Genomic DNA, 21,752 nt, shown 5'->3' on the forward strand with positions numbered 1-21,752 from the left:
TTCATCTCCAGCTACAACACTTGTATTTAAATTTTCAGGGACACTCTGACCAGATGGCTGCCTGTCAGCCTCAACTTGTAAGAGTTCGGGAACATTGTCATTTTTCACATCACAAGACAATCCCTCCCGTACCCTTTTCCACAGTTCCCAAAACATTGGAAAGTCACGCCCCAAAATTACCTGGCAGACCAGGTTTCTTACCACTCCGACGCTGTGGGCGATTGTTCCGCAGCAGGTGGTGATGGAAACTGGCACAACAGGGTAGTCTCTAGTATCTCCATGGATGCAAACCACTCTGAGAGGTTTCCCAGCAGTTTCCACCTCTGCGATTACCCCAGCTTGTACCAGTGTTACCATACTGCCAGAGTCCAGCAAAGCCCTGGCAGGGGCCTCATTCACATAAACCAGGCACTCAAAACACTCCTGGACATTTCCAGGAGAAGCAATGCAGACCTCCTGGGCAAAGAATGACACTCTTCGTGTTACTCCACACTGCATAGGTTCCTCCTGTAGTGGGCACTGAGCCCTAGTGTGGCCCCAGGCAGAACATCGCCAGCATTGAAGGGGATCTCGCCTTTGCGGGGCAGCTGCTGCTGGTTGCGGCTTTCGAGGAGACAATGAAGACACATCACTTGACTTTTCAACGCTGGTTCCAGGGTTCCGCAAAGTGAATCTTTCAGACAGGGAAGATCTTGCTCTCCGACTTGCATCTGGACCCCGACTGCCAGCTGTCGACAATAGATCCTCCACGACTGTGTATCTCTCAACCATCTCGATTAGTTGGTCTGCGGTTTTAGGGTCTCCATGACTAACCTACCGCTGCAGCTCAACTGGAAGGGATCGCAAGTACCGGTCAACCACAAACCGTTCCACCATCTGGGGTCCCGTCAGTAGCTCAGGCTGCAGCCACTTCGTAGCTAGTTGTATAAGATCATGCATCTGCGACCGAGGTGGAAGGTTGGAACGATATCTCCATCCGTACACTCTCTGCGCTCTGACCGCTGTGGTTACTCCCAGTCGGGCGAGAATCTCTGCTTTCAGCCGATCATAGTTCAGCGCATCTGTAGGGGAGAGGTCATAGTAGGCCTTTTGCGGATCCCCAGTCAGAAAAGGTGCAATCAGACCAGCCCACTTGTCTTTTGGCCAACCTTCCCGCTCTGCAGTCCTTTCAAAGGTCATCAGGAAAGCTTCCACATCATCTGTAGATGTCAGTTTTTGTAAAAAATGGCTGGCCCTCATTATAGCCTGGTTGCTAGGAACAACAGCAGCAGGTTCTCGGCTTTGAGCAAGCTGTTGCATAGCTTCAGCAAGTGCTTTAGACTGTGCCTCTGTGGACTCCCGCAAGGCAGTGGCTTGGGCGGATGTAGCTTCTCTGAGGGCCGTTAACTGTGCCTCTGTGGCTTGCTGCTGGGCCAGCATGCTTTGCTGCAGCTGTACTGAGGTCACTGCAAGCTGCCGAACCAACTCTTCCATAATGAGTGTCTGGCCCTTTAAATGTCACTTTTTAAACGTAAATGTGAACTGTTTCCCCACTGCAGTGCTGCTGCCCGCATCCGAGCACCAGTTGTGATATTCAGGGGGACTGGGACTCACAGCCAGCACGCAGGAGACGGTCAGTTCAAAGCACACAGTTCATTTATTGAATGCTCAACAAATAGGCTTCATTAATCAGCATGAAACATCACAGAAAGAGAGGCTTACTTCAGCCACAGGAGAGCATCCAAGTGTCCACAGCAAACATATAGTCCACAGGTAAAGAAAGTCCAGAAATTCTGCACAGTCCAGCCTTGTTTCCTCACGGAAAGCTGTGAATATTACTCCAGATAGGGGTGTAGTCCTGCTGCACACACAGAGGCTTGCAGCACACACACAGGCTTGCAGCTCACTGCTGCACACACTCAGCCAGAGTGCACAGGTCTGCACCTGACTTATTACCGGCCTTCCTGCTGGGCAGGTAGGAAAATCTGGTCTGTATCCGGGTGGAGTGAGCGGCCCACCCATTCCATCCTTCTCACTCCTGAGTCCAGCCCTGAAACTGCTATCAAAGATAGCAACCTTGGTTGCTAATCAAAAATCCTGGACTCATTTCCGGATACAGACAGGATTCACTGAGACCAAACAATACAGGCAGGAGAAATGTACCGTCCATCCAGGACCTGTCCAAGTGGTCCTGTACAGCAGTTACCAGCAGATTCAGACACAGGACTGAGGCGATCAACAAGAGAAAACAAAGGTAAGGCACCCGTACGTCTGTCTTACAAGGCAAGCACTGCCACAGTCAGTGAACCTGCAACCTGGGAAGAAATATCTCAACTTCCAGAAGGGGAAGCCAGTAAATGGATGAAAGCTGCTGAAGAAGAGATAAGATCCATGAATGACACTAAAACATGGACAGTTACAGAACTTCCACCTGAAAGGAAAGTCATTGGTTGTAAATGGACTTTTAAATTGAAGTACAATACAGATGGAACGATTGAACGATACAAAGCGACACTGGTAGCCAAGGGATACTCTCAAAAACACGGAGATGACTATGATATGACATTTGCTCCAGTAGTCAAATATGCCACAATAAGAACTTTGCTAGCAGTAGTGGCGAAAAAGAAAATGAAAGTGAGACATTTTGATGTGAAGACCGCCTTCCTACATGGTGAGTTAGCAGAAGAGATATATATGGAACAATCACCAGGTTTCAAACACGAACAAAGGCCGGACCTAGTGTGCAAACTTCATAGGAGCATATATGGCCTGAAACAAGCAGCCAGAGCATGGAACATAAAAATAAACGAAGTGCTTACACATCAGGACTTTCAAAGGAGCAAAGCAGACCTCTGCCTATACACAAAGAAATTGGCAAACAGATGTATCTACCTGCTAATTTATGTTGATGATATCCTGATTTGTTTTGAGCAAGAAAGGGGAAAAGCAGAGGTACTGAAGAATCTGAATAGGCACTTTGAGACCAAAGATCTTGGCGACATAAACAATTACCTCGGCATTCAGATTGAGAGAGAGGAAGATGAGAGCTTCCTTCTGAACCAAAAACACAAAATACAAGATATAATTCAAACATGTGGAATGGAAGATGCCAAACCAGTAAAGTCTCCTATGGAAACCAACTACCTAAAGGAGATGAACAGCCAAGATAACCTTTTACCAACTAACACGCAATACAGGCAAACAATAGGGAAATTGTCGTACCTTACAACTGCTACAAGGCCTGACATCGCAGCAACTGTTGGAATCTTAAATAGAAAGGTTTCAAAGCCAAGCCAGATGGACTGGAATGCTGTGAAGCGAATCATTCGCTATCTTAAAGGAACTCTATGTTACAAACTAAAGTTACCAGCAAGTAATGAGTGCACCTTAACTGGATTTGTGGACGCCGACTGGGCAGGAGACACCAATGACAGGAAATCTACCAGTGGTTACTTATTTTTTTTTGTCAGGAGGCGTCATCAGCTGGACTAGTAGAAAACAGCTTTCTGTTACTCTGTCCTCCACTGAAGCAGAGTATGTTGCAGCAGCCCAGGCAAGTCAAGAAGTTATATGGGTGAGACAATTACTAACAGACTTGGGTCAACCACAATCGGGACCAACACAAATCTATGAGGTCAACCAAGGATGCATTGCACTTGCAGAAATGGAAAGAGTTAACTCAAGAACCAAACACATTGATGTGAAGTTCCACTTTCTCAGAGATCTTCAGGAATAGGGATTCCTTGAGTTACTTTATTGCCCAACCGAGGATATGACAGCAGATATCCTTACAAAGCCTCTGACAGCTGAAAGACACTCAAGGCTTACAAAGAAGATGCATTTAACAAACTAAGCCTTAGCTGTTGAGAAGGGGTGTTGGAGAAATTCAACAGAACTGCAGCTTAGTCTAAATAAGAACTGACTGCAATTTATATTCTGGACACTAGATGTCGTTGCTGCTGATGCTTCTACAGTGATGTCTATGGTTATCTCTCTATGTTTCTTTTAGGTGTGTCCAGTGCTTCCTGTGTGTGTACGCTGAGTGTGTTTTATCCTGACACCATGTTAGGTGATCTTGCTGTATGTTGCTGAATCCAAGTTTAAGTAAAACCAAGTTCCTGTTACTACTTCTTGTCTGGACTGCAGTGCTTCATTAGATCCAGTAATCAAGCGCAACTCTAACAATTTTTACTGGACATTGCTGAGATGATTTGTTTTACTGTTTACAGTTCCTCTTTAAAGAAAGCAGTTGCAGTGAGCAAGCCTAAGAATGTGACTGAACTGGAGGCTTTTGCCCATGAAAAACGGGCTAAGATAGATCGCTGCAAGACACTTGTGTCAAGCTATGCTTCACGTTTAAAAGCTGTTATAACTGGAAAAGGATGTTGTACTAAGAATAAATGTCACTTGGGGGTTGAATAAAACTGATAATGATGTGAGCACAGAAAAGACATTTGTGGTTATTTCATTATAAATGTTATGTTATATTTGTCTGACTTACAAGTGCCTCTTTGATTTAATTGTAAACAAGATGACTGAAATGATCAAAATCAATGTCAAACTGGCCGAAACACTCAATTTCAGTGGGGGTTGAATAATTTTGAACACAATTGTATATATACAGGATCTTCTCAAAACATTAGCATATTGTGATAAAGTTCATTATTTTCTGTAATGTACTGAGAAACATTAGACTTTCATATATTTTAGATTCATTACACACATCTGAAGTAGTTCAAGCCTTTTATTGTTTTATTATTGATGATTTTGGCATACAGCTCATGAAAACCCAAATTTCTTATCTCAAAAAGTTAGCATATTTCATCCGACCAATAAAAGAAAAGTGTGTTTAAAACAAAAAAAGTCAACCTTCAAATAATTATGTTCAGTTATGCACTCAATACTTGGTCGGGAATCCTTTTGCAGAAATGACTGCTTCAATGCGGTGTGGCATGGAGGCAATCAGCCTGTGGCACTGCTTAGGTGTTATGGAGGCCCAGGATGCTTCGATAGCGGCCTTAAGCTCAACCAGAGTGTTGGGTCTTGCGTCTCTCAACTTTCTCTTCACAATATCCCACAGATTCTCTATGGGGTTCAGGTCAGGAGAGTTGGCAGGCCAATTGAGCACAGTAGTACCATGGTCAGTAAACCATTTACCAGTGGTTTTGGCACTGTGAGCAGGTGCCAGGTCGTGCTGAAAAATGAAATCTTCATCTCCATAAAGCTTTTCAGCAGATGGAAGCATGAAGTGCTCCAAAATCTCCTGATAACTAGCTGCATTGACCCTGCCCTTGATAAAACACAGTGGACCAACACCAGCAGCTGACATGGCACCCCAGACCATCACTGACTGTGGGTACTTGACACTGGACTTCAGGCATTTTGGCATTTCCCTGTCCCCAGTCTTCCTCCAGACTCTGGCACCTTGATTTCCAAATGACATGTAAAAGTTGCTTGCATCCAAAAAAAAGTACTTTGGACCACTGAGCAACAGTCCAGTGCTGCTTCTCTGTAACCCAGGTCAGGCGCCTCTGCCGCTGTTTCTGGTTCAAAAGTGGGTTCATACTTCCATCTGCTGAAAAGCTTTATGGAGATGAAGATTTCATTTTTCAGCATGACCTGGCACCTGCTCACAGTGCCAAAACCACTAGTAAATGGTTTACTGACCATGGTATTACTGTGCTCAATTGGCCTGCCAACTCTCCTGACCTGAACCCCATAGAGAATCTGTGGGATATTGTGAAGAGAAAGTTGAGAGACGCAAGACCCAACACTCTTGATGAGCTTAAAGGGATACTTAAGTCAAGGGGCAAAAATGAGTTTAACTCACCTGGGGCTTTCCTCAGCCCCCTGCAGCTGATCGGTGCCCTCGCAGCCACGCCCTGATGCTGCTGGACCCGCCGGCGATGACTTCCGGTTTCGCCGTCACCGGCCGACAGGCATGGGAACGCGAGTGATTTTCCGCGTTCCCAGCCATAATATCGCCCCCTATGCTGCTATTGCGGCCAGGTGATAGGATAGGAATTTTGAGTTTTCATGAGCTGTATGCCAAAATCATCAATATTAACAAAAGGCTTGAACTACTTCAGTTGTAGTGTAATGAATCTAAAATATATGAAAGTCTAATGTTTATCAGTACATTACAGAAAATAATGAACTTTATCACAATATGCTAATTTTTTGAGAAGATCCTGTAGATACAATTGTATTGAACTCTTCATTTTACCTGACAATACTGCACCATATTGGGTAACAGTAAAAAAGGGCGCAGGAGGCTAGTGGACAAATCGGGCGCCGCCATTCACTCCCATAATAAATATCGTTTAATGGGCGCCCGATAGGAAAAAAGGGCGCCGGAGAAAAATAACGTTTTAAAAGCGGCGCCCGGAGACTTAATGTTTTATTACTGCTTCTCATGATTAAACATTATTTAATGATTTATACATTTTTTAATATTATTTTTAAACGAAAAACAGTACAATATTTTTTTCAAACATTATTTTTAAACGAAAAACAGTACAATTTTTTTTTTTTACATTATTTTTAAACGAAAAAAACGCACAATATGTTTTTGAAACGTTATTAATGCTTATCACAGGGGGGTCTTAGGTTTAGGCACCAACAGGGGGGTCTTAGGTTTAGGCACCAACAGGGGGGTCTTAGGTTTAGGCACCAACAGGGGGGTCTTAGGTTTATGCACCAACAGGGGGGTCTTAGGTTTAGGCACCACCAGGGGGTCTTAGGTTTAGGCACCAACAGGGGGTCTTAGGTTTAGGCACCAACAGGGGGGTCTTAGGTTTAGGCACCAACAGGGGGTCTTAGGTTTAGGCACCAACAGGGGGGTCTTAGGTTTAGGCACCAACAGGGGGGTCTTAGGTTTAGGCACTAACAGGGGGGTCTAGGGGTTAGGGGTAGGTACAGGGAGGGTTAGTTAGGCACCAACAGGGGGGGTCTTAGGTTTAGGCATCAACAGGGGGGTCTAGGGGTTAGGGGTAGGTACAGGGAGGGTTACTTAGTAAATTTTTTTTAAACGTTATTATACGTTTCACTATTTAAACGAAAGATTAACGTTTTTACAATTGCCGATTTAATGCACATTATTTAATGATTTATAACTTTATAAAACATTAATTTTAAACGAAATACAGTACAATACATTTTTAAACGTTATCCATGCTTATCGTTTAAAACCCCGCGCCCTTTTTTCCCAGCGCCCCTTTTTAACGTACGCCCATATTGGACTCTCGATTCTCTTCTTGTTTTTAAGCTAACCCACCAGATGGCAACCACAGTGGATCAGCCGCTTCATCATCCAAAACATCATCTAGTTCAACCAAATCACTGGAACCCATAAGTGACTCTTCTGGACCCTCCACCTGGCCACGAAACACCTCTGTAGTTGACTGGTGGTGATTTAGATTGGTGGTGACACAAGCTCCCAGTTGTGATGGATTACTACTGGATGAAGAAAACACGGGCCATTTCTGTCACCACAGAACCCACCACTTCTTGGGACCTTGGTCCCATGGTCTCCTCCAATGCCTCCTTTCAATCCTGCACATATCTCTCATTGACATAGGTGTATTTTAATTCTGGAGGAGAGTACTGGGAGGAAGCAACCTCATCAAGAGAAGCAGTTGCTGTCGGGTTCTGGTCATGAGGAACACCGTTCGCAAACTTCCGCGGAAGGTTCGGTTCCTGGAAAAGTTTGCGAACCGCAATAGACTTCAATGGGGAGGCGAACTTTGAAAAATAGAACAAATTATGCTGGCCACAAAAGTGATGGAAAACATGTTTCAAGGGGTCTAACACCTGAAGGGGGCATGGCGGAGTGGGATACATGCCCAAAGTCGCGGGGAAAAATCTGGATTTGACGCAAAGCAGCGTTTTAGGGGCAGAAATCACATTCAATGCTAAATTGCATTCCTAAAGTGCTTTCAAACATCTTGCATGTGTATACATCAATCAGGGAGTGTAATTAGAGTACTGCTTCACACTGACACACCAAACTCACTGTGTAATGCACCGCAAACAGCTGTTTGCGTAGGGATGGCCGTGCTGGACTGGTGCGCACCATGGCGAGAGTGTAGGCCGTGGCGGTTTTCAAGCACATATGGTCGCCGAGCTGTGGTAGCTCAATGATAGAACAACAGTGACTGTCCAGCTGATCAAATTTGGTCTGACCACAGTGAAGCAATGACCTTATTATCTTTTGTGTGCCACCCCCACCCAAGACACTCAAGTAGCCAGCGGTCATTGCTTCATTGTGATATGCAAGCCCCTTCACCGCGGCAAGGTAATGATCACGAAAAGGGATGCGCACATGTACATGCCTTTTTTTTTTGTTGCAGCCGCCTGCAGTGCAGCCAGAAAAATTAGGCAGGCATGTACACGCACAAGAAAAATTAGTAAAGCGGCTAGAGATGTCACGAACGGTTCGCCTGTGAACGGTTCCAGGCGAACTTTGGGGGTTCGCGTTCGCCTGCATTAGGCGAACTTTTGCGGAAGTTCGATTCGCCCCATAATGCTCTATTGAGCAAAACTTTGACCCTCCATATCACTGTCAGCAGACATGTTATTGCCAAACACACTGCTCGAGGCCCGCCCACCTTCCCTCCTCCAAGCTAGGTCCTTATACCATTTGAGTCAGTTGTCTGCCTACACTAATTAGTTTTGGGACAGCTGATACAAACTCTGCTAGGGAGATTTTAATTAGCCTCTTGTGGGCTCCCACCTCCCTCCTCCCTCCTACCCTTCTACCTATTCCCTCCTCCCTCCTACCAGAGGGAGGAGGGTCTCTTCTGCCAGGGAATTATACTGTTTTAAAAACCAGTATACATCATACCATGGCTGGGAATCGAACACAGATCTCACTGTGTGGTGGGCAAGTCACCCTAACCACTGTACCACTACAGTAGTAAGTGAAGCTGGCCTAAAATTTACCATTTATGCTCAATGCAATAGAAACATTAGGTTGCTTAAAGGAGAACTGTAGTGAGAGGTATATGGAGGCTGCTAGATTGATTTCATTTTAAGCTATACCAGTTGCCTGGCAGCCCTGCTGATCTATTTGGCTGCAGTAGTGTGAATCACACCAGAAACAAGCATGCAGCTAATCTTGTCAGATCTTACAAAAATGTCAAACACCAGATCTGCTGCATGCTTGTTCAGGGTCTAGGGCTAAAAGTATTGGAGGCAGAGGATCTGCAGGATAGCCAGGTAACTGGTATTGCTTAAAAGGAAATCAATATGGTAGCCTCCATATACCTTTCACTACAGTTCTCCTTTAAAGGGAACCTTAACTGAGAGTGATATGGATGTTTCCTGTAAACAATACCAGTTGCCTGGCAGTCCAGCTGATCTTTGTGACTGCAATAGTGGCTGAATCACACCCTGAAACAAGCATGCAGCTAATCCAGACAAATGATATTTGTCTTGTCTACTTTTTCTCTTGTATTGAGCATAAATGGTAAATTTTAGGCCAGCTTCAGTTGGTACAGTGGTTAGGGTGCTTGCCCACCACACAGTGAGACCCAAGTTCAAATCCCAGCCAATGTGAGTTGGCTTTTATGCTACAAATCCTTAAAGCTAAACGGAGAAGGATATGGATTTTTCCTTTTAAAATAATACCAGTTGCCTGAATCGCCTGCTGATCCTGTGTCTCTAATACTTTTAGCCAGAGCCCCTGAACAAGCATGCAGATCAGGTGCTCTGACTGAAGTCAGACTGGATTAGCTGCATGCTTGTTTCAGGGTGTGATTCAGCCACTATTGCAGTCACAGAGATCAGCTAGACTGTCAGGCAACTGGTATTGTTTACAGGAAACATCCATATCACTCTCAGTTAAGGTTCCCTTTAAAGGAGAACTGTAGTGAAAGGTATATGGAGGCTACCATATTGATTTCCTTTTAATCAATACCAGTTACCTGGCTATCCTGAAGATCCTCTGCCTCCAATACTTTTAGCCCTAGACCCTGAACAAGCATGCAGCAGATCTGGTGTTTGACATTTTTGTGAGATCTGACAAGATTAGCTGCATGCTTATTTCTGGTGTGATTCACACTACTGCAGCCAAATAGATCAGCAGGGCTGCCAGGCAACTGGTATAGCTTAAAAGGAAATCAATATGGCAGCCTCCATATACCTCTCACTACAGTTCTCCTTTAAGCAACCTAATGTTTCTATTGCATTGAGCATAAATGGTAAATTTTAGGCCAACTTCACTTACTACTGTAGTGGTACAGTGGTTAGGGTGACTTGCCCACCACACAGTGAGATCTGTGTTCGATTCCCAGCCATGGTATGATGTATACTGGTTTTTAAAATAGTATAATTCCCTGGCAGAAGAGACCCTCCTCCCTCTGGTAGGAGGGAGGAGGGAATAGGTAGAAGGGTAGGAGGGAGGTGGGAGCCCACAAGAGGCTAATTATAATCTCCCTAGCAGAGTGTGTAGCAGCTGTCCCATAACTAATTAGTGTAGGCAGACAACTGAGTCAAATGGTATAAGGACCTAGCTTAGAGAAGGGAGGGAAGCAACACAGAACCTGAATTAACCAGCATATAACAATAGTTCCCTCACAAAAGGATAAAACGTAACATTTATTATTACATTAAAAAACTAGTATTACTGTCATATTAGTATCTACATAGAAGGTTGACACAGTAGGTAATAATATAAAGAGTCAAATACTCCTCCCACTGTCAACCAGATAATAACTGTTTACAAAAGACCCCCCACCATACATGAAAAACCCAACATGTTTCACTTCCTAATTGGAAGCTTTCTCAAGGGAAAAGTGCAGTGCATTAAGTGCATATAGTGTTAGGATGCATTACAAAGTTATTAAAAGCATTATCAATAGTAGCATAGCGTATAGGCTTATGACAGCAGCCTGTTTGGTCACCTCCTCAAAGGGCTGCATGATCCTGCATGCATTTTGCATCAGTGTCCAGTTGTTGGGCCACAACATCCCCATCTTCCCAGATTGTGTCCTTCTCCTGTAATTATACAGGTACTGGGTGACGGCTTTCTCCTGGTCTAGCAGGCGAGAGAACATGAGCAGGGTGGAATTCCAGCGAGTCGGGCTATCACAAATCAGGCGTCTCAGCGGCAAGTTGTTTCTACGCTGAATGTCCACAAAGCGTGCCATGGCCGTGTAAGACCGCCTGAAATGCCCACACAACTTCCTGGCCTGCTTCAGGACGTCCTCTAAACCTGGGTACTTGGACACAAATCTTTGCACAACCAGATTCAGCACATGTGCCATGCAGGGTACATGTGTCAGCTTTCCCAAATTCAACGCGGAAAGGAGATTGCTGCCATTGTCACACACCACGTTGCCGATCTCCAGTTTGTGCGGGGTCAGCCATTGCTCCACCTGTTTGTTAAGAGCAGCCAGGAGAGCTGCTCCAGTGTGACTCTCCGCTTTGAGGCAAGACATGTCTAAGACGGCGTGACACCATCGTACCTGGCATGCAGCATAGGCCCTGGGGTGCGGGGGCTGTGTAGCCAGCTAGCTGATTCACAGCCACTACTGCAACAACAAGAAGAAGGCGCAGGTACACCACCTCCAGAGAGGAGATTGCGGCACCAGCCAAGGAGGAGGAGGCGGATGACGACAGCAAAGAGGATGTAGCAGGCGTAGAGGAGGTGGCAGGAGGCCTGCCTGCAAGCCGTGGAGGTGTCACAAGTTGGTCCGCTGCGCAGCCACGTACTCCCTGCTTCCTGCCATCGGTCACCAGGTTGACCCAATGGGCTGTATACGTAATGTAACGGCCCTGCCCGCGCTTGGCAGACCAGGCATCCGTGGTCAGGTGGACCCTTGACCCAACGCTCTTCGCAATAGATGACACCACTTGCCTCTCAACTGGATATGGCCTTTTGTGACAAATAATTGCGGCCTGGTATCTTCCACTGCGGTGTCCCATTGGCAACAAATTTACGGAAAGCCTCTGACTCCATCAGCTTGTATGGTAATAGCTGGCGAGCTAATAGTTCCGCCACGCCAGCTGTCAGACGCCGGGCAAGAGGGTGACTGGCAGACATCTGCTTCTTACGCTTAGATACTTCCTTTATGGACACCTGGCTACTGCTGTGGGCAGAGGAGAAGGAACCGCTCAAGGGCAGAGTCGGTGTGGAGGAGGGTGGCTGTGAAGGTGCAAGGAAGAAAGCGGATGAAGACGATGCACCTGAAGGAGGAAGAGGAGAAGGAGGGTGGCTTGTCTTTTGGGTGCTGCTTTTCCTCAGATGTTCTTGCCATAGCGGTTTGTGCCTTTTCTTCAGGTGCCTTCGTAAGACACTTCTCCCTACATGAGAGTTGGCCTTTTCACAACTCAATTTTTGCTGGCAGAGACAACAGATGGCTTTGCTCCGATCTGAGACACACATGTTAAAAAATTTCCAAACTGCTGAGCCCCCCTGGGGTGATGCCGCTACGGTGGCATCAGCAGCTGACGTTGAAGGGCATGTTGGCTGGGTGTCCATATCTGGCGATACATGGCGCCGGACACTGCCCCCAGCTGTTTCTGAGGACGAGCTCCCTTTGCTTCTATCATGGACTCTTCTCCTCCTACTCCTCTCTGACTCCCTCTCTGAACTGTCCCCCTGGTCATCTCCTCTATTTTGAACATATGTCGCATCCGTATAATCGTCATCATAATCCTCCTGCCCAGCTTTGCTTTCCTCAGACACCTCCACAACTGCACCAACATCAGGTGCTTCATCATCCTCCTCCTCACATGTTACGTCCATACTATCGCCACCTAACTCAGACGTATGAGGTGGTGTACCTGCGCCTTCTTCTTGTTGTTGCAGTAGTGGCTGTGAATCAGTGATTTCACCACCACCACCAAATAACTCCTGCAAAGTGTCAAATGCAGCGGATGTGGTGCTTGTACTAGTGCTGGTGGCACTGGCTGCAGGAGATGAGGTGTTCTGTGTTAAATACTCAACCACGTCCTCACAATTTTGGGAAGTGATGGCACGTGCCTTCTTCTGAACACTGTATTTTGGGCCAGGTCCGCACAAAATCACAGCAACACCACCTTGCACAGACCTGCTGGTGCCAGCTGGCCTTCCTCTGGCTCTGCCTTACCTCTTCCTCTACCCGGTTTGTCCATTTTGTCCATCTCGGGGGGATGCTAGGTATATGCAGTGAGGTGAGTTCACTCAACACAAAGATAGTTAGATGCAGTGAGGTGGGTTCACTGAACAATAAAGGTAGTTATATGCAGTGAGGTGGGTTCACTGAACAATAAAGGTAGTTAGATGCAGTGAGTTGGGTTCACTGAACAGTAAAGGTAGTTAGATGCAGTGAGGTGGGTTTACTCAACAATAAAGGTAGTTATATGCAGTGAGGTGGGTTCACTGAACAGTAAAGGTAGTTATATGCAGTGAGCTAGGTTCACTGAACAATAAAGGTAGTTATATGCAGTGAGGTGGGTTCACTCAACACAGCAGGTAGTTATATGCAGTGAGCTGGGTTCACTCAACACAACAGGTAGTTAGATGCAGTGAGCTGGGTTCACTGAACAATAAAGGTAGTTAGATGAAGTGAGGTGGGTTCACTGAACAGTAAAGGTAGTTAGATGCAGTGAGGTGGATTCACTGAACAATAAGGGTAGTTATATGCAGTGAGGTGGGTTCACTGAACAGTAAAGGTAGTTAGATGCAGTGAAGTGGGTTCACTGAACAATAAAGGTAGTTATATGCAGTGAGCTGGGTTCACTCAACACAACAGGTAGTTAGATGCAGTGAGCTGGGTTCACTCAACACAAAGCTAGGTATATGCAGTGAACTGGGTTCACTCAACACAACAGGTAGTTAGATGCAGTGAGCTGGGTTCACTCAACAGAAAGCTAGGTATATGCAGTGATGAGGTAGGTTAAGTAAACACAACAGGTACTGGGTATATGCAGTACTGGGTAGTACAATGTGCAGCTCCCTGTCACACACACAGGTAGTCACTGAATGTGCTGGGCTGCTGGCAGTGGCACACACACTATAAATTAGCAAGGCTGTGCATGCAACAAAAGTGTCAGTTTGACAGGCAGAAAAAAAAAGTACAGGATTAGCTCTGAAAAGAGCTGTTGAGGGGTGCTATAAAAGCAATAATAATCAGCCAGGAGCAAGCTAAGCAGCCAAGAACCTAACTAATCTTTCCCTAGGATAACAATCTGCAGCTGCTCTCCCTAGTCTATCTATTTGCAGCAGGCACGAGTGAGTGTAATGGCCGCCGGAGGCTGCCGTATATAAGGGGGCGTGGGGCTCCAGGGCTTAGTGTAGCCTGATTGGCTACAATGTGCCTGCTGACTGTGATGCAGAGGGTCAAAGTTGACCCTCATAGTGCATTATTGGGTGAATCGAACTTCCGCAAAAGTTCGCCTGGTGTAGGCGAACGCGAAGCACCAAAGTTCGCCTGGAACCATTCGCTACATCTTTATGAGGAACCTGGCCACTACTGGTGCTGCTGCCACTAGCTTCAAGTTCTGCAGACTGGGTAGAGGGTTCCTGATCTAAATCAACAACTCTGTTCGCCTGCTGCTCTGTCAAAATTTTCCTGCGTGCGAACACAGGGAAGACATCTCTGGCCAGGGGGGATTGCTTACTACTGCTGATGCCACCCTCAAACTGATCACTAATATGGGTCTGTCTCTCCTCTCTCCAAAACACCAGACTGAAACCCACAAGCTTTGTGACTGTCACACCTCTCCTATATACAAAATTGGTGGGATAGCTGATGATAGGTAGCTAGGAGTTGGTTGCTAACGTAGGATTGGCTGGTTTTTGTTAAGACTCTAATTGGTGCAGAAATTCTGTTTTAATGCACAACTCATCATGTTTTAAGCTTCAGTGATGGGTCTATCCCCTTTCGATCCTTCTGATTGGCTAATGCAGCTATTACATGCTTCTGTTTTAAATTCCAACGGAATTCCGCATAGAAATTCTGCTATTTCCTAATAGCGCTATAGCATTTCCATTCCAGCTCACCGGAATGGAATTGCCAATTTCCGACCGGAATTGCAGAAATCTCCATTCCGCGGAATCCGACGAGCATCCCTAATGGGGAGTTACTTGTAGAAATATATAAAGGAACCGCCAGGATGAGAAGTTAATAATGGAACTGTATGATGGAATCAAGCAGACCATCGTAAGTGTACAGCCTATTTTTTTGGAGGCCTATTTGTGAACTCTACCATGCTAACACAACTAAGTAGCCACGTAGCAGGTCTGTAATGCCTTTATGCGGGTACTGCATGCTTGCTCAACTGAAGCAGACAGGCTCAGCCTACACCCTATTTTTCAGCCTACTTGTCAAAGTTATTTATAAAAAAAAAATGTTAAATACAAAGTTATTTATAAAAAATACAAAATGTCATTGTTATTTTTAAAACATTTCAATTATATTTTTGAAAAATGTTACATCAGCAGGTGGCAGGCTGACAGCAGGCCTGCCTGCCATTCATGGTGGGGATGGGGGTGGTGTCACCAACTCCAAATGCAGAGCCATGCAGTGGAGGCTTGCCATTGGCAGGGATGCATGCAGGGTACCTGATACCTCATCATGGTGTCCTTGGAGGAGATCTAGTGTTTGAACTGCCACTCTTACAAGAATGAGAAGTGAGAGGTGGTGGTATGTTTGAACTGCCACCATTGCAAATTAGTTTTTTTTGTTTTGTTTTTTCTTGTTTAGCCTGTCAAAGTTATTTATAAAAAAATACAAAATTCTAATGTTATGTTTAAAATATTTCAATAATAGTTTTGAAAAATGTTTCGTCAGCAGGTGGCAAGCTGGCAGCAGACCTGCCTGCAATTCTTAGTGGTATCTAGAAATGGCCCGAACGGTTTACCTGCTAACGGGAACCAGCGAACTTCGGTCGTTCGCGATTACGGAAAACCGTGAACTTTTACGGAAGTTCGGTCTGCCCCTATACTACATCATTAGGGTCAACTTTGACCCTCTACATCACAGTCAGAAGGCACATTGTAGCCAATCAGGCTACACTCGTTCCTGGAGCCCCCTCCTCTTATAAAAGGCAGGCAGTGTCAGGCATTGGACTCACTCGTGTGCCTGCAGTAATTAGAGAAGGGAGAGCTGCTGCAGAGAGAGCTCTAGGGAAAGCTTAGTTAGGCTCTTGTAGGCTTGTTAACTTGCTCCTTGCTGATTCTTATTGCTAAAAAAAAGCACCCCTCAACAGCTCTTTTGAGAGCTAATCTTGTTCTTGTGATCTATTCTTTTTTTATGTGTGTGGCCCACTTGCATTATATACAGGCGTCAGTCAGTCGCAGCTGGCCTTTGGCTCCTTGGTGGTAATTCCTACTGTGCCACTGCCAGGCCCAGCACATTCAGTGACTACCTGTGTGTGTGACAGGCAGCTACACATTTGTAATCCCAATCACTGCACCTGTTCACTGTTCAGTGCACCTACCTACCTACCTACCTATGTGAGTGCACACATTGTTAATACCACCAGTCATTGCACCTGTTCACGGTACCTGTGTATGTGTGTGACAGCTGCACATTTGTAATCCCAATCACTGCACCTGTTCACTGTTCAGTGCACCTATCTACCTACCTACGTGAGTGCACGCATTGCTAATACCACCAGTCATTGCACATGTTTACGGTACCTGTGTGTGTGTGTGTGTGTGTGTGTGTGTGTGTGTGTGTGTGTGTGTGTGTGTGTGTGTGTGTGTGTGTGTGTGTGTGTGTGTGTGTGTGTGTGTGTGTGTGTGTGACAGCTGCACATTTGTAATTCCAATCAATGCACCTGTTCACTGTTCAGCGCACCTACCTACCTACGCGAGCGCACACATTGTTAATACCACCAGTCATTGCACCTGTTCACGGTACCTGTGTGTGTGTGACAACTGCACATTTGTAATCCCAATTACTGCAGTGCATACCTGTAACCTGTTTAGTGCACATTGTTAATACCACCAGTCATTGCACCTGTTCACGGTACCTGTGTATGTGTGTGACAGCTGCACATTTGTAATCCCAATCACTGCACCTGTTCACTGTTTAGTGCACCTACCTACCTACGTGAGTATTGTTAATACCACCAGTCATTGCACCTGTTCACGGTGTAACACCTCTGAAATGCTTGAACTGTAAAGAACTCTTACGGACACCAATCAAGTTTAAGTATTAAATAGTAAGTATAAAGTTCAGTAACAAAGCACATGAATAAACTTCTTTTTCAGTAAAGACAAACTCCTCTCTATCTAACTAAATGTTGCTGGTAACCCCTTACTGAGCACTTTTCCACACTATACAGTCTCAGCCTATGCTAAAGTTCATCTAAGTGCTCTATTTTAGATATTGTAACGATCGGTGTCAGCACGCAGAGAGAATCTGATTATTGGTGATCTGCAGTATCACCAAGAATGCAGATATATACCTGATTATGGATGATCTGCAGAATCACCAATAATACAGATATAGTACTATTCTCTGGACACCTGTATATAATCGTGAGTGTTTGGTGTAACAGTATGACTTTGAGTAACGCACCTGATGAGCAGATGATCTTAGACAGTATGGGCAATACTGCTCTTAGAGAGTACAGAAACCTTCCAGCAGCCTGAGACTCTCCAAGGGGTGGAGTCAAGGTTGAAGGTAGGAAGGACCAGAGAGTGAGTGACACCTGAAGGTGAATGTCACTGACTGATCTGGAGACTATCTCTTAAAGTGACTCTGTAACAAAAATTACAACGTTTTTTCTACCTTCCTACAAGTTCCTAAACCTATTCTAATGTGATCTGGCTTGCTGCAGCTCTTTCTACTATAACCATCTCTGTAATAAATCAATGTATCTTTCCCCTGTCAGACTTGTCGGCCTGTGTCTGGAAGGCTGCCAAGTTCTTCAGTGTTGAACTGTTCCTCTATGCACACTCCAGTGTGTGTTTTATTTACATAAGCCAGCAGCTTCTCTGCTATCTTATCAGTGATAGAAGAGAGCTGGATAAAAATCCTCCTCTGGAGGCTGTGAAAGGAGCTTGTCTGTCACATACTAAGGAATTAACGACATAGGCAGAGCTGTCTGCAGGAAGCCTGTAATGTTCAGTGCATGAGAGAAGCTGGGGACAGAAGGTAAACACACACAAGTGATCTCTTGAGATTCAGAAGTAAGGCTGTATACAGCCTGCTTGTGTATGGATGTATTTTCTATGTGTGGACATACTGTACATCAACCTACTTCCTGTTTTGGTGGCCATTTTGTTTGTTTATCAACAAACTTTTAAAAACTGTTTTTAACCACTTTTAATGCAGCGGGGAGCGGCGAAATTGTGACAGAGGGTAATAGGAGATGTCCCCTAACGCACTGGTATGTTTACTTTTGTGCGATTTTAACAATACAGATTCTCTTTAAGGAGAGAGATAGCTCTCGAGGTCGGGCAAGCCAGGTCGGCAACACACGGACAGACAAAGTACAAAGACAGAAAACTGATTCGGTATCCAAGGCAGGCAGGGTTTGGCAACGGAATATCAGATATGCGTGGTACCGAATCAGAGAGCAGAGGAATAGTCAGGAAAGCAATAGGTCATAACAGATATGAAACAATGCCTAGTCTTGGGTGTGAGGTCCATGGTCTCTACACCCTGGAACTAGTCTGATGTATAACAGAATGATAACACAAGTACCCTAGTCTTGGGTGTGAGGTCTGTGGTCTCTACACCCTGGAACTAGTCTGATGTATAACAGAATGATAACAATACAAGTAATCTGGCTCAGTGTGAATTCCCAGGTCCTCCTGGTTCAAACACACTGTTGGCTCTGACTAAGGTCTGAGTGCTTCCACGTAGTGTTCGCAACGGCAGACAACTTGTGAGTGGCCAGCGGTAACTATATATAGAGCAGCGCTCTCTGGCGCCACCCCTAAGTGATGAACCAATGGTTACCAGCTCTGTGGTCAGCTGATCCCTCCTTGGCCATCATAAAAGTTCTGCCTCTCAGCGCGCGCGCGCGTATTCCTGAACCTATGTGCACTAACAGACTCAGCCACACCAGATGCACGCTGCTGCGTGCAACCCGCCGTGCTGGACGCGGAACCAGCCGCCTTGCTGTCCATACATGCGGGGGCCTTTCCGCGTTCTTTCAGATTACCAGACGCACGCTTCCGCGTGCAAACCGCCGCGCCGGACGCGGTATCAGCCGCCTTGCTGTCAGCACACGTGGCGGCTTTTCCGCGTTCTCTCACAGATATACTGTATCTTGAAGTGATAAGATCAAAGCAGATGTAGTCATTTTTCTTCACTTTAACTCAAAAGACATCTCTCATCACTCCATCCTTTCTGGAATAAAGTCTCTGTTTTCCTGTAGTCGATCCTAAATTGTAATCCACAACAAGACAGTATCAAACCAAAAGAACTCCATGTAAACAATTGTTTCTATTAATTCTCTCACAGATTCACATGGCCTGATGTCAGCTGTTTAATGTATTTACTTTTCAGATAGACAATCTTTGAATTTCTTTATAACTTTCTGTGCTGGCTGATCCCTCTATAGATTCAATCAATTGTTGACAACGTATACTACAGTCTATAGCTCCGGCAGAATGAGTGTAGGTAGGCCTTATATTTATACATATTTACATTTTATCCAGCTTCTGTACTCAGAGGGACATACAAACTCTCGGTTTGAATTAGGAACAGTTCATACACAATTTGTCAGACATATTTCACTGGCCTTCTTGTGTAAATCTGCTATTGTTTCCTTCTGTAACCGGTTTATATTTTGCTGTATGCTCCATTCTCATATATGCTGTACTGCAGGGGCCCCAACCGTCCCGATTTCGTCGGGATGGTCACGGGTTGGGGGAGGGGTCCCGCTGTCCCGGGATACCCCCCCTTGTGTCCCGGCAGGCAGCGGAGGTGAAGAAAGGATCGAGGCGCCAGCCGGCGGATGCGGTGTGTTGTGTGGGATGCGGGTCTGGTATAAGATTGTCCTTCCCTCCCTCCCTTCCTCCACATGTGTCCCCCTGTATGCAGAGATAACAGCGCAGCGGAGCGGGCAGTCTTACCATTCTTCCTCGCGTACCGGGCATCTGGTCTTCTCTGGTCTTCTCCGCTTCCTGCTTCCTGTGACGTCACAGGAAGTAGATTGAAGCAAGATAGATACCCGGGATGCGAGAATGAATGGTAAGACTGCCCGCTTCGCTGCGCTGTTATCTCTGCATACAGGGGGACACTGAGGGCCACATGCAGAGTAAGGGAGGGAGGGACAATCTTATACCAGACCCGCATCCCACACAACACACCGCCTCGATCATCTTTTTCCCCTCCACACCCATGGGCACCCTCACCCTTCTCTCCAACATTTTTTTTAATAAATAACCATTTATTCATTTATGCAGATATATATATATATATATATATATATATATATATATATATATATATATATATATATATATATATAAATATATATATATAAATATATATATATAAATAAATATATATATATATATATATATATATATATATATATATATATATATATATATATATATATATATATATATATATATATATACAGTGGTGTGAAAAACTATTTACCCCCTTCCTGATTTCTTATTCTTTTGCATGTTTGTCACACTTAAATGTTTCTGCTCATCAAAAACCGTTAACTATTAGTCAAAGGTAACATAATTGAACATAAAATGCAGTTTTAAATGATGGTTTTTATTATTTAGTGAGGAAAAAAAACTCCAAATCTACATGGCCCTGTGTGAAAAAGTGATTGTCCCCCCTTGTTAAAAAATAACTTAACTGTGGTTTATCACACCTGAGTTCAATTTCTGTAGTCACCCCCAGGCCTGATTACTGCCACACCTGTTTCAATCAAGAAATCACTTAAATAGGAGATATCTGACACAGAGAAGTAGACCAAAAGCACCTCAACAGCTAGACATCATGCCAAGATCCAAAGAAATTCAGGAACAAATGAAAACAAAAGGACTGTAATTGAGATCTATTAGTCTGGTAAAGGTTATAACGCCATTTCTAAAGCTTTTGGACTCCAGTGAACCACAGTGAGAGCCATTATTCACAAATGGCAAAAACATGGAACAGTGATGGCTGGTCGACCAAAATTAGCCCAAGAGCGCAGAGAAAACTCATCTGAGAGGCCACAAAAGACCCCAGGACAACATCTAAAGAACTGCAGGCCTCACTTGTCTCAATTAAGGTCAGTGTTCACGACTCCACCATAAGAAAGAGACTGGGCAAAAACGGCCTGCATGGCAGATATCCAAGACACAAACCACTGTTAAGCAAAAAGAACATTAAGGCTCGTCTCAACTTAAAATACGGTAATAAAAACCATCATTTAAAACTGCATTTTGTGTTCAAGGATGTTATCTTTAACTAATAGTTAACGGTTTTTGATGAGCAGAAACATTTAAGTGTGACAAACATGCAAAAGAATAAGAAAACAGGAAGGGGGCAAATACTTTTTCACACCACTGTGTGTATATATATATATATATATATATATATAGACTAGGGGTGTGTCGGGGGGTGTGGTTGGGGGTGTGGCTTAAGTGTCCCGGTTTCTCATCTCAAAAAGTTGGGAGGTATGTGTACTGCTGTACATAGTCCTTCATCTCTCCATTCTCTTATTTGCTGTATTGCTGTACACACTCCATCATCTCTCCATTGCCATATATACTGTATTGCTGTACACAGTCCATCATCTCTTCAGCGTTGCTATCTGTCTCTCCCTGTCTCTTTCTCCAGGCTCCTGTCAGCTCTATCATGGTGTGATCT

This window comes from Hyperolius riggenbachi, chromosome 11 (genome assembly GCF_040937935.1).
Source record: "Hyperolius riggenbachi isolate aHypRig1 chromosome 11, aHypRig1.pri, whole genome shotgun sequence".
Classification (NCBI taxonomy): Eukaryota; Metazoa; Chordata; class Amphibia; order Anura; family Hyperoliidae; genus Hyperolius; species Hyperolius riggenbachi.